The sequence below is a fragment of the Pteronotus mesoamericanus genome, unplaced genomic scaffold (assembly GCF_021234165.1).
Source record: "Pteronotus mesoamericanus isolate MK-2021 breed Mesoamerican mustached bat unplaced genomic scaffold, CSHL_Meso_final contig_116, whole genome shotgun sequence".
NCBI classification, from domain to species: Eukaryota; Metazoa; Chordata; class Mammalia; order Chiroptera; family Mormoopidae; genus Pteronotus; species Pteronotus mesoamericanus.
The window spans coordinates 1,413,850-1,425,374 of NW_026555027.1; positions in this window are offsets into that span (position 1 = coordinate 1,413,850).

The following is an 11,525-nucleotide window of genomic DNA, read 5'->3' on the forward strand; positions in this document are numbered from 1 at the left end:
TCCCACCCGCGAGGCTGCTAGTCTCGCAAAGAGCTGTTTGGCTCGCCCTTGGAACGAGCCCCCTCTGCTCTCTCCTGCGTCCTGGGCTGGCCTCCTGAGCACCCACAGGACCCGGAGGGGCTGACGCGCCCAGCGGAGCTGCGACGCCAGCATTGTTGCCACGGCTCAATGCCTTGTGCCCACTGAGCGCCCTACAAAGTACGAACACCTGCCAAGCGCTCTGACGGTCCCAGAGTTAAACGCCCCGAGGGGACCAAGGACCACGGCGGACGGCGTCCAGGCCTGGTTTGTACGGCTGGGCTGGAGGAAGGGCTGTGTGCCCGCGGGCGGGAGGCAGAGGGTGAGGGCCCAGCCGGCACTGCGAGATGTAGACGTGTCACAGGTGGGCACAGGTAACCAGGTTCTTGGTGATCGTGGACAAAAAACTGAACCGAACACATAGAGTTTATGGCAGAAAGCGAGAGAAAGCAGATTTATTAAGCCACACAGAACATGGGAGCAGGCCAGCTCTGAGGGGAGCAGAGCAGAGCAGAGTCTAACAGCAGCGGCCCCAACTCAGGGGACGAGAGCTTTTATTCCCTAGCGTGGGTCTCCCGTGATTTCCTTGACTGGCCGGGGGAAGTGGGTTCCACAGTGCTAATTTATTATAATGCTATTATAAGGAAGCAGAGGTCAGGTAGCATCTTCTGCGCAGGTGCATTCCTGATTCACTAGGATTCAGTGCTTTTCCAGATGCAAACTACCAGTCTTAGAACAGGGTCTCCACCCTTTATCCCTGTTCTTTATCTTAGCCCTGGGGCCCCTCTGGAGGTTCCTGCTTCCTGACTATCTCCTGCCTCAAAAGGAGGGGATGGTCGTACAGGAGGGAGGAGGGGGCAGGACAGGTGGGGGAGGAGGGGGGACATGGGGGCGCAGAGAGGAAGGGGGAGCGGGCTCGGCTCCTCCTCGGCCGAGGTGGGCCCAGCCCAAGCCGGGAACGGAGCCCCTGGTTCGACACTCAGTCGGGAGCTCAGGAAGGGCCACCGCTTGGCCGAGCGCTGGCTCGCAGGCCCTGAGGCCGGCCCTGTCTATCCCCGAGGGCGAAGGAGCTCGAGGTTTTCAAAGGCTGCCCTGCCAGCCGCAGAACAAAAGGTTCCTTAGTCTCCTAACTTGGAAGGAAGCACAAGGTCCTTTCTGTTCCTAAGGATTCATCACACACACACACACACACACACACACACACACACACACGGCCCCTCCCGGGGCCCTGCTGGGAGGCACGTGAGACCGTGTTTCTCGGGGGACTCAGCCCCTCTCGCCCACGCGGGCACTGTCCTTCCTGCTCTCCGTGTCCCGGCGCGCGGAACCCGCTCTGCAGGATGCCGGCAGCACGGCACCTGAGGCCCGCGGACGTGGAGGGGCCTCTCGTGGCCTCCCACGGCACAGCCCTCGACCCTGAGACCCGCCGCCGCGAGCCTGTGGGCTGGGCCTCGGCCCGGATCTGGCGGTGGGCGGAGCCGCAGAGGCGCCTGTGGCTGCCGCACCGGAGCGGGGGCTCCGCGGTGAGACAGCGCCTCCCCTCCGCTCCCGCTCAGGCGCCAAAACCCTTTGCTTCGCTCCAAACGTTACCCCTCCCCTGACGCCGACCCCTTCCCCACAACCTTCCCAAAGAGGGCCGGCCGCCCCCTGCGGGGGCCCCGCGGTGCGGGGCGGGGCGGGGCAGGGGCATCGCGCATCGCGCGTCGCGCGTCCACAGCGCGCCCTCGCACGAGGGAAGCGCGGGCCCCGGCCCAGGCTCCCAGCGCCGCCTGGCAGGGCCGCAGGCCCCGCCGGCACCAAACCGCTGCCCGAAGAGGACGGAGGAGCCTGAGGTTTTGCGGAGAGGAGCGGGGTCCAGCACCGAAGAGCCCCCGGGTGCGGCGATTCGGCTTCTCCGCGCGCAGCGGGGCGGGGCTCGAGGCTGGACCTCGAGGGGACGGCGCGCCGGCGTCTCCTCCGTCCCTTCGTCCCGCATCCTCACGGTCGGAATGACAGCGGCGCTAAAGGCGCTTCTAGCAACGAGGCGACACACGGGAAAGCCCCGAAAAACCCACCCGCAGCGATTTTGCCGAAGCGCCTCCGACGGTCCAGTGACAAACGTAAAGACCCAAGTTCGCACAGTGAGGCCTGGACGCGGGATTTTAAAATCAGAAAGGAGTACAAAGGTTATTTTTTAAAAAGCGCAGCGAGAATCGCCCCAAGGGCCATTTTGCTTGTGGGTCAAACTGTAACCAAATGCGATGAGATGTGCTTCCTGGGTAAAGCGCCTCTTCCCTGGATTGGCAGGACCCCTCTGGAAGCCCGACGCGCGGTCCCACGCGCCGCTCGGGCGCGCTGCTGACACCTGCTGGCGGGGTGCGGTAGGACGAGGGCTCTCCGCGCAGGCAAGGCGAGCCGGCCTGGGAGCCCTGAGTCGAGGGCCTGGGGGACCCGGGCGCTCCCTCACCCGGAACCTCTGCGCTCGGAGCCTGGCCCTCAGCTTGCAGCGCGGGCGTCCCAGGGCACTTGTTGAAGGAGCGCCTCAGGTGGCATCTCAGTGGGATCCTCCAGGACCTTCCGATGAGTTCAAGAAACTCGCCCTGGAAGATGCACTCTCGTGACTAAGGCTCCAAGAGAATTCTAGAAAGAGAAAGCTACTTTAAAGAAACAGCAGTTCTTAAATACCAAAAGCCCAGGAAGGAACAGCAACCCACAGGAGGCTCAGTTCCTGTGCCACACCTGGTCAAGCGCTTCGCGCCCCCCGCCGCCCCCCGCCCCGCGAGCCCACTGCGGTTCGCCAGCGGCACGGTATTTCCTGCTTATTCTCTGGGAGGTGTTCTTCCCTCCATAGTATCGCTTCCACAGTTTTCTGCTGAAATGACCCAGAAGACAGGGTTCCCATTGCCGAAAATTTGTTTTAATGTCTTACTTTCTGAATTACTGTTTCAGGGTCCCTGGGTCACAAGCCATAGCAGTGAATTCCGGGAAATGCGAGCACAGAATTAACGGGTGGATATGATGGCAGCTTACAGAATCAGAGGGAGAGCAGAGCACAGGCGGCCTTAGCAAGGACGGCGGGAGCTCCAGGCTCCCCCGCAGCTGGGGTCCCGTCGGCGCCGTCAGGACGCATCTGTGCCTGCAGTTCCCGCCCGGCTGGGGCCGCGGGCGACGTGCGTCCAGGTGCTCGGGATGGGAGTCTGGGTGGCCGGGCGCGCTGAAGCCCACGTCGTCCCAGCTGTTAAGTATTTCAACTCTGACCCAAAGAACACTGCGGTGTTTCAGCTGGGAAAGGAGGAACGGGGCGCAGGCAGGCGCAACCGCAGACCCTGCGCGCACACCTCTGCGCGGAGAAGGCCCGCGCCCTCGACGAAGAGGCAACTGATAACACGCCGGGGCCGGCGCAAACAACGCCCCCCCCTCCTTTTTCTTTATCACAGACTCTTTTATTATACAACCCTAAGCACGTCGTTCTGTAACATAACCGTATCGCCCTCGAGCACATCCTAAGACATTTTAGGTGAGATGTTCGAATTAAAACTATGAACTATCCCACCCATGTTATCCCCACCCCCGTGCGCGCAGGCCTCGCTCCTGCAGCACCCCGTGTTTACTCTAAAGCCCGAGCTTCTGCTCCTCCGAGAGGCCCCATTTCTAATGCTTTTGCACGCGATGGGAGCACTCAGTGGCACCTTGACGATCCTGGGTCCTTGGAGGCCCATCTCTTTTCTACGACGTCATCGGATGGGAGCAGCAATTAGACGCGGAGAGAGCCCTTAACCGGCAGGGACTTGCGGCGTCCGCCACGCCTCGAACATTCTCACGCACTAACGGGAGTTGCTTTGCAAATGGCAGCCGGGCCCTTGTTTCTTTTTAAATCAGAGAGAAATGGGAAGATTGTGTGTCTGTGAAAAACACCCTCTGTCACCAGAGCCTAAAAACATCACAGCTCTTCCGGAAAACATCAGAGAGGAATAAATAGCTGCAGTCTCATAGCAACACGCGGGGAACAATGCCCGGGGCTGGAAGATGTTGTTCTGTTCGCGGCTCACGCCCACGAAAGGATGCCATGCGCCAGGTGACGCACTGCGCACGAGTCAGGGGCGGCAAAGTCGGCCCCGGCCGGCGAGAGGAGTCTCAGCCACGTCCTCTTTCTGCCCCCTTGGGATTCCACAGGGACCGACCGATGCCCTCGAAGACGGATGCGCCTGTGTCACGCAGAAGGGCTCAGCGGCCGCCCATAACCTCACAAAGGCTGTTTACCTGGAAGGGAGCGTTTTCGTTTGGGTTCTGCGCACTGGTCTCTGGTCGCACTCTACCAACAGCCAAGAACAACACAACAGCAGCAACGGCAACAGCACGAGGGAAACAGCGAGGCCCCTACATGCTCACGCTCACGCTCACACTCATGCTCACGCGCGCGCACACACACCCCGTTGATCCACCTCCACAGGCAGCGCTGCGACCCTCATTAGGCCTGACCAAAGGCTTACGTGTCGGCTTCGAAACCCTCCCCGGGGGCAAGAACCTGTGCTGTGCTGTCTGCAGAGTCTGCCCGCGGCCGAGTGGCCAGTAATGCCCGTTTCTGTGTTGCTCTAAGGCCACATGGCTTTGCATTCTATGCCATAGTCTCTCCCTGTGAATTGTAGCCAGAAACTCCTGCTTTCCCCCAAACGACGGAGGCTCGTTGGCTCTGTAGGAAGTGGGGCGGGCAAGTGGCCACGGTCACCGCCCGCGGTGGCTCCCCGTAGGGCGAAGGGCCCGAGGCCCCTGCCTGGCTTGGCCGTCTCCCTGTTCGCGGGCGGCCCGGCCAGGAACTCAGCCCCCCGGCACCGCAGGTCCCCAAACCGGCGCTGAGGCCCGCACACGCGGGAGCGCAGTGGGAGGAGACTCGCCACCTGGTCCCCGGCACCGGGGACTAGGGGACTGTGGAGGCAGGAAAGGGAGTCCGTAAAGGGAACGACAGCCGGCTCTTCCCTGTTTAACGGCCCGGCCTTCTCTGCAAGGTCCCGCAGCGCCCCCCTCCCGGGCCCCCAGCCTTCGGAGAACGGGTCCCGGAAACGAGTCCTCGGGCCGGGAGGCAGGAATGGGAGGAAAAAGGATCCAGGAGTGGATCCTTTCAACGCCCCCACCCCCACCCCACGCGGCCTTCTTCCCTCCATCTGTCATTTCTGATCTGAACCGGGCGGCAGCTGGCGGTCACCCCGCGTGCTGTCCCCGGGCCATCTGTCTCTGTCACCCGCGAGGGCCGGGGGCCGGCGTCAGCATCCCGGAGGAACCAACTCCATCCTGGGCGACCAGCTCCAAGGTCAGAAAGCGCCCCGCGGGCTGGCGCACGGGGCGGGCTCCGACGCCCGAGGCTCAGTCAGGAACGACGCATCTGGCCCGCAGGTCCACAATTCCAAGAGCACAAACAGCTGACCTGGTGAAAAGGCCCGGAATGTCCTGTGGGCGTCAGCCTCAACCTGCACCCAACAGGGTCAGCGGGGGACACCCCCCGGACTCCCAGCCCCACCCCAGAGCGAGCACAGCGTGGGCTTCGCCGAAGGCCGTCGATCAGAGCAAGAGAAGGGGAATCCGTGGGTCCCGCCGCCAGGCCACGTGTGCTGCTGGCATGACGCCCACGGGCGGAGGGAAGCGCCGAGGCCAGGAGGGTCTCCAGGCGGGTGAGCGGCGGCCGTGCAGGGCAGGACGGCCGGAGTGGGTCCCGAGTTTAATTAACCAGGGCCTGAAACGCCGGGGAAAGCCAGCGGCAGCCCGGATGCAGGGCTCCCGCTCCCTGAGTCAGGGCTGAAATGCAGACGCAGATCTGCTCCACTGTTATCGATATGTTATGTTATGTTATGTTATGGCCTGGCTTTGGTGGACATAGGTCTGCATCGCTGGTGTGTTCGTATTACAACAAGGGGCAGGGTTACCGGGTCGCGTGCAGACCCTATAACCAGCTCTTTGGTTTCCAGAAAACGTTCAAATTGAATGTAGAGAAGAAATGAGTCAAATCAACAGCAACCGTCCATTTCTGTTAAGGGTTTTGTGTCCCCTGAGGCAACCTGTCTACAGGAAGCACCCAAGGCCTGCGCCGGCCACGGGCGTCGGCCCTGCGATCACGGCGAGGTGGGCGGTGGGGCGGCTGATGTCACGTGGGGGTTCTGAGTGGAAAGTCACAGACCTGGGTTAGGCTGGCGACCAGCATTGGTCTCTGAAGAGAATTCTCTGTGAGGACTTTATTAAATTTTTGAGAGGCGTTGCTTCTTGGTTCAGAAAATCGATTCTGGAAACTTTGTAAATTCAGTTTGAACTGCTTACGGGAACTTAACTAAATTGATAAATGAAACTGGTTGTCAACGGCACTTCAGTGTGCTCAGTCGGAGTCGGCAAAGATGTAGACGTGAATTTATAAATCAAGGTGCTACGTGTGTGACCCAAGGAAAGACTTGTGGAAAACCGCCTTTACAATTTTTTGCATTTTTAATGAGTGAAACATTAATTAGAAAATGTCCTCTCTGTGTCCACGAGGCCGGTGTCAGGGACGCCTGGCAGCGTCCGCCGTCGCTGAGGACGAGGTCACCCGGGGCCGCGTGAGTGCGGGGCAGACGTCCCGGGGAGCTGGCGGCAGCGCGCCTGCAGGCCCCACCGCGTCCCAGGGGCCCCAGGGAGGCGCACGGAGCTGCTGTTCGGGGCCACGGGTGGCTCCTGGCGAAACGTGGGCGACGGACCGTGCACACGTGTCTTTTTATGTCTCGAAGACCCCGTTCAACGAGGGGAGGGCGCGGGAACTGGTTAAGGGGATAACGGGTATCGGTCTCCGAGAGAGTCGCTGCCAGAGCCTGACCCGCTGGGGTCTGCCAGCTGCTGAAGCTCCGGGGGGAGGTTCGCCTCCCACGTCAGAACATCAAGTCTAATCATTTTACACCAGACGCGGCACAAAGGGTGGAGACGAGAGAGCAGGTCCCGGCGGTCAAGGTCTGCAACGGACACCGGAAAGTGGCAAGTGGACGAGGAAGGAGCCGGGAGAGCGCCTGCAGGGGGGACGGCGGAGGAGGAGCCCCTCCACCCCAGGGCCCCGGGCGCCCCGGGGGCCGGGCGGGAACCAGAGGAGGGACTGTCCCTGCCCCATCCCCGACGCTGGGCAGCCCCTGCTGTGCCCAGAGCTGGCAGGAGCCCGAGGGCCGAGCTGCGAGGCGGCGCCTGGGGTGGTGGCCGTGTCACTGAAAACAGGGTCGCCGGGTGGAAGCCCCGTGCCAGGCGGGAGACCCCCCAACCCCGCCCTGCTCGGCCCCCTCTCCTACTCAGGCTCTAGGCAGGAGCTTGAAGAAGCTGGTCTTTTTTGTTGGGGTTTTTTTTTTTTTTTTTTTTGAGAGAGAGAGACCAAAATGCCCCAGAAAAAAGACCTACAGATACTGACATTTGGTGTTCTCAAAAAAAATAAACACAGTGCAAGCTCCCTGGTTATTATTAGTTAAGATATATTTGGTTGCAAGTAAAAGAATCCAACCAACAGGAGCTTAAATAAACAAAGGCTTGTTTTTCTAATCCAGCCAGAAAGCGGGGCGGGGGTGGGGGGGCTTTCGTTTGGCCGCTCAGCAATGGCAGGCAGTATATATATTTTTTAACCTTTGTGGTTCTCAATTTCTTTGGACCCTGGGCCCCTCTAGACCCTGAAGAGCGGCTGATGATGTGCGTTATACATATTGATATCGGTTGTATCAGAAATGAAGGCTGAGAAAGTCTGAAAACCCACGAGCCCGTGAGCACGAGCCGCAGGAAAACGCCTGGGCCGCCAGCCGCCTCCGGGAGACCCCGGCTCCGCTGTGGGAACGGGAACCTGGCGGAGAGGGCCTTAGCATTAGTGGTAAAGTCGTCTGACCTCGTGAGCCTGGGAGGGGCTCCTGAGCATGCTCAGGGGTCCCCAGACCACACCCTGAGACCTGCCACCTTCACACTTGAACCGGGACGGGGGAGAGGTGAGGCGGCCACTCCCTCCTGTCCCAGGCGGGCTGTTCCCGCACGTCTGAGCTGACCTCCCCGCCCGGAGCTGTCTCGCTGTCTTGGGCCAAAGGGACGCGCAGCGCTGGCTCCGACGGACAGGAGCGCCCTGCGTCCGCGGCAGCGCGGCTGCCGACAGCCAGGCGTGGGAGCCGCGCGGGCGCCCATCCGCGGCGAGTGGACGAGGCGCTGCGGGACACTCACACAATGGAGAGCTACTCAGCCATAAAAAAAGAAGAAAAGTTTACTCTTTGCGACAGCGTGGATGGACCTGGAGAGCATTATGCTCAGCGGAATAAGCCAGTGAGAGAGAGACAAACACCACACGATCTCACTCACACGTGGAATCTAAGGAACACACTGAACTAACAAGCAAAACAGAGACAGGCTCATCGATGGAGAGCAGGTGACAGCTCAGGGCGGGGAGGGGGAGGTTGGGGTGGAGGCCCTGAGCAAAAGGACCCATGGACGTGGGCCACCGGGCGGTGACTGTGGGGCGGGGGTGCAAGGGGACTAGGGGGTCATGGAAAACATACAGGAGAAAAAATGTTTTTAACTTAAAAAAATCCCAACTGTTGTCAAATTCAAAAGCAAAGACCAACAATCAACAGGAACTTTTCAAGGAACCAGCGTCAATCCAGGGAGTAGAATTTTAAAAGTGCAACCCCCCAAGTGACTTCCTCCGAGAAGCAGGAGGACACCCTGCAGGCCCAGGGCAAGGACAGACGCCCCTAAAATGTCCCACAGCCGACAGCAAAGTCAGCCGGCGGCGGGGAGATAAAACTGAGGAAGCTTCTGGGGCGGGGGAGGTGGGGGAGAGACAGGGCAAGGAAAATAGAAGAGATAAGATTAAAAAAAGTCAGGGCATAAATACAGGAGGTGTAACCATCTAACGCCTTTGCACCGAAGACAGAGAGAAGTGAGACAATGGAGGGAAAGTTATCACGGAAACAGTTCAAGCAAACGCTCCTGAGCCGCAAGAACTGGGTGTCCCGTTACAAGCACCTACTGTGTGCCCAGCAGGGAAGCAGAGGAGCCTCAGGGCATCGGGGTGGCCCTTCCGGAGCTGCGGCTCCAGCGCGCGCCCAAGGCCAGGGAGGGGCGGAGGCAGAGGCAGAGGTTTGGGGGGGCGGGTCACGCATGAAAAGGAGACAGAATCGATTCGTGTAACTTGACTGTAGACTGTTGGGTCGAACATGGTTTTCCTCTAGAACTTCAGTCAGCTCAGTGGGGAGAGTTCTGCCGTGACAGGGAGGGAAGAGAGGGCGTGACGGGGGGACTGTCCTGAAGGAGGAGGCTTAGGAGCTGCCGGAGGAGCAGGAAGTCGCGGGAGGAGGAAGTACCGCGGAGGCGGACCGCGCTTTGTGGCTTCCCCTGCAGGATGCAGTGTCGGCAACACTGATGCCTATGGAGTGCCACGCGGTGGCCCCAGGCACAGACGCAGCTTCCCGCCACCCCCGCCGGGCCCGGTGTCCCCGCAGGTTCCCGAGAGGCCAGGCGGGCGGGGAGGACGTAGCTGTGGCAACACCACATGTCCCCAGGCCGCTGGTGCCTCGCTCGGAGCTCAGCTCAGGACCGGGGCCTGCCACCCGCGCTCCCGGGGCCTCCTTCCACGGGGACAGCATGTGGCCACAGCGCGTCCGCCCCCTTGGCCGTGGCCACGTCTGTCAGGGGCCCGGCGCTCCACTCCGATTCTGCACTCAGCACGGTCCTAGCTGTCGCCAGGGGTCACACGAATTCACACTGGGGGTGGAGCCCCCACAGGCCCTGAAACGCCTGCCGCGCGCCTCCCCTGCGAGGCTGAAGGAGCCGCCCGGGGTGCAGGGGGCCTCAGGACGGGGCCGCTAAACCTACCCCTCGCAAGTCGTGGCAGGGCCGGCCGGCTGCCCCCAGCACCCACACACGGCTACCCGGCCACAAAACTCGGGGGACCTTCTGTGTCAGCTCTGTAAACCGGAGCTGGAAATGCAGGCTCTGTGAACCCAGAGATGCTTCCTCGGTGGGGGCCCCGTGGGCGGGACCGAGTGTCCCCGGCGAGGCCAGGGTCCCCACTGCGCACCGCCGCTGGGACGGGGATGGGCTGGGGACATGAACGGGTGCCTCACCGCATATGTCAACTTCAATTCCCGAATTAAGACATTAAAAGCAAAAGCAAGAACAGAAAAGTTAAGTGACGTTCGGATGGCCCAGGGGTGTCTAAGAATATGAACAGAAGAAAACAAAGAAAATGACGGAAGTGACTACCAAAAAAAAAATTAAAAACTAGCTTTTTTGGGGGGCAAATCTTAATTTAAAGAGGAAGAGAAATTGTCTTTTTTGCCAGCTAGTCTGCTAGGTACTTTTACAGACGTTCTCTTTTTTATTTTAAATTTGTTTTCATTGAGATGTAATTGCCATGCAGCATTGTGTAAGTGTGAGGTGTACAATGCATCGATTTGACACACGTATTGTGCTGCAGTGTGGTTACCACTTCAGCACAAGCTACCCCTCTATCACGTCACATAGTTTTCATTTCTTTTTCTGCGGTGGGAACAATTAAGACCTAGTCTCTTAGCAACCGCGAGGTTTCTAACACACTATTGTTGTCTGTAATCACTGTGTGGTGGACTAGATGATCTCTTTATTTATCTGTTGAGTTTCAAGTTTGTATAAAGCTTTAGCTTTTATAAAATAATAGATGTACGAGGTCTGTCCAGAAGGTATCCAGCCAAGTACTGTGAAAAATAGAGACATTTACTGAAGAAGATACAAGATAAAGAAACATCGTACAGAGGACAATGACACCTCCGTCCCCTTCAAAGCAGGCACCTTGGGTCCTCACACGGGTCTTCCAGTCGCCATCAGCTGCCCGGTCATATTTTCCTGAACCTCACTGATGGTCTGAAATCTCTTTCCTTCCAAAGGTGGTTTTAGTGTTGGGAAAAGCCGCAGGCCGCAGGGCGCCAAATCCGGGCTGCAGGGGCCCTGAGTCGCCTGGGAGATTTGATGTTTCACCAAAAAATTCTGCACAAGACGTGGCGCGTGAGCAGGTGCATTGTCCTGATGAAGCTGCCGATCGCCAGGCGCCCACAGCTGTGGTCAATTTCGCTGTATGGCGTCTCTCAACCGCGGAGGAGGAACACGGAGGGGGTGCCCCCTGTTCACTGTTAGGCCTGGAGGGGCGTCCTCGCGAGGGACAGCACCTTCCCGATCAAAACCCACAGCTGGCATGGTCTCGAACTCTCCTCAACGTGGCCGCGCGGCTGGCGCCGGGCGTGGAGAGCAGGGCGGCTTCCGTGGGACGGCGGGGCCCTCCTTCCCGGAGCGCGCGAGCGGCAGGCCCGCCTCCGTCTCGCGTTGCGACCTTCCGGAGAGAGTCCGGTTGGCCGGGAGCCGTCTGAATCCAGGCGTTGGCAGCTGCAGCCCGCTGTCCGTCGGCCCCGGCAGCAGAGGCCGCGGCCTGAGGGTCGCCAGCAGGGGGCGATGCTGCGCACGCGTGCCCTGAAGCCGCGACGGCCCGTTTGGATCTCAGAGCCGGTGCTGGGAAGCGTGCGGCCCACGGGAGT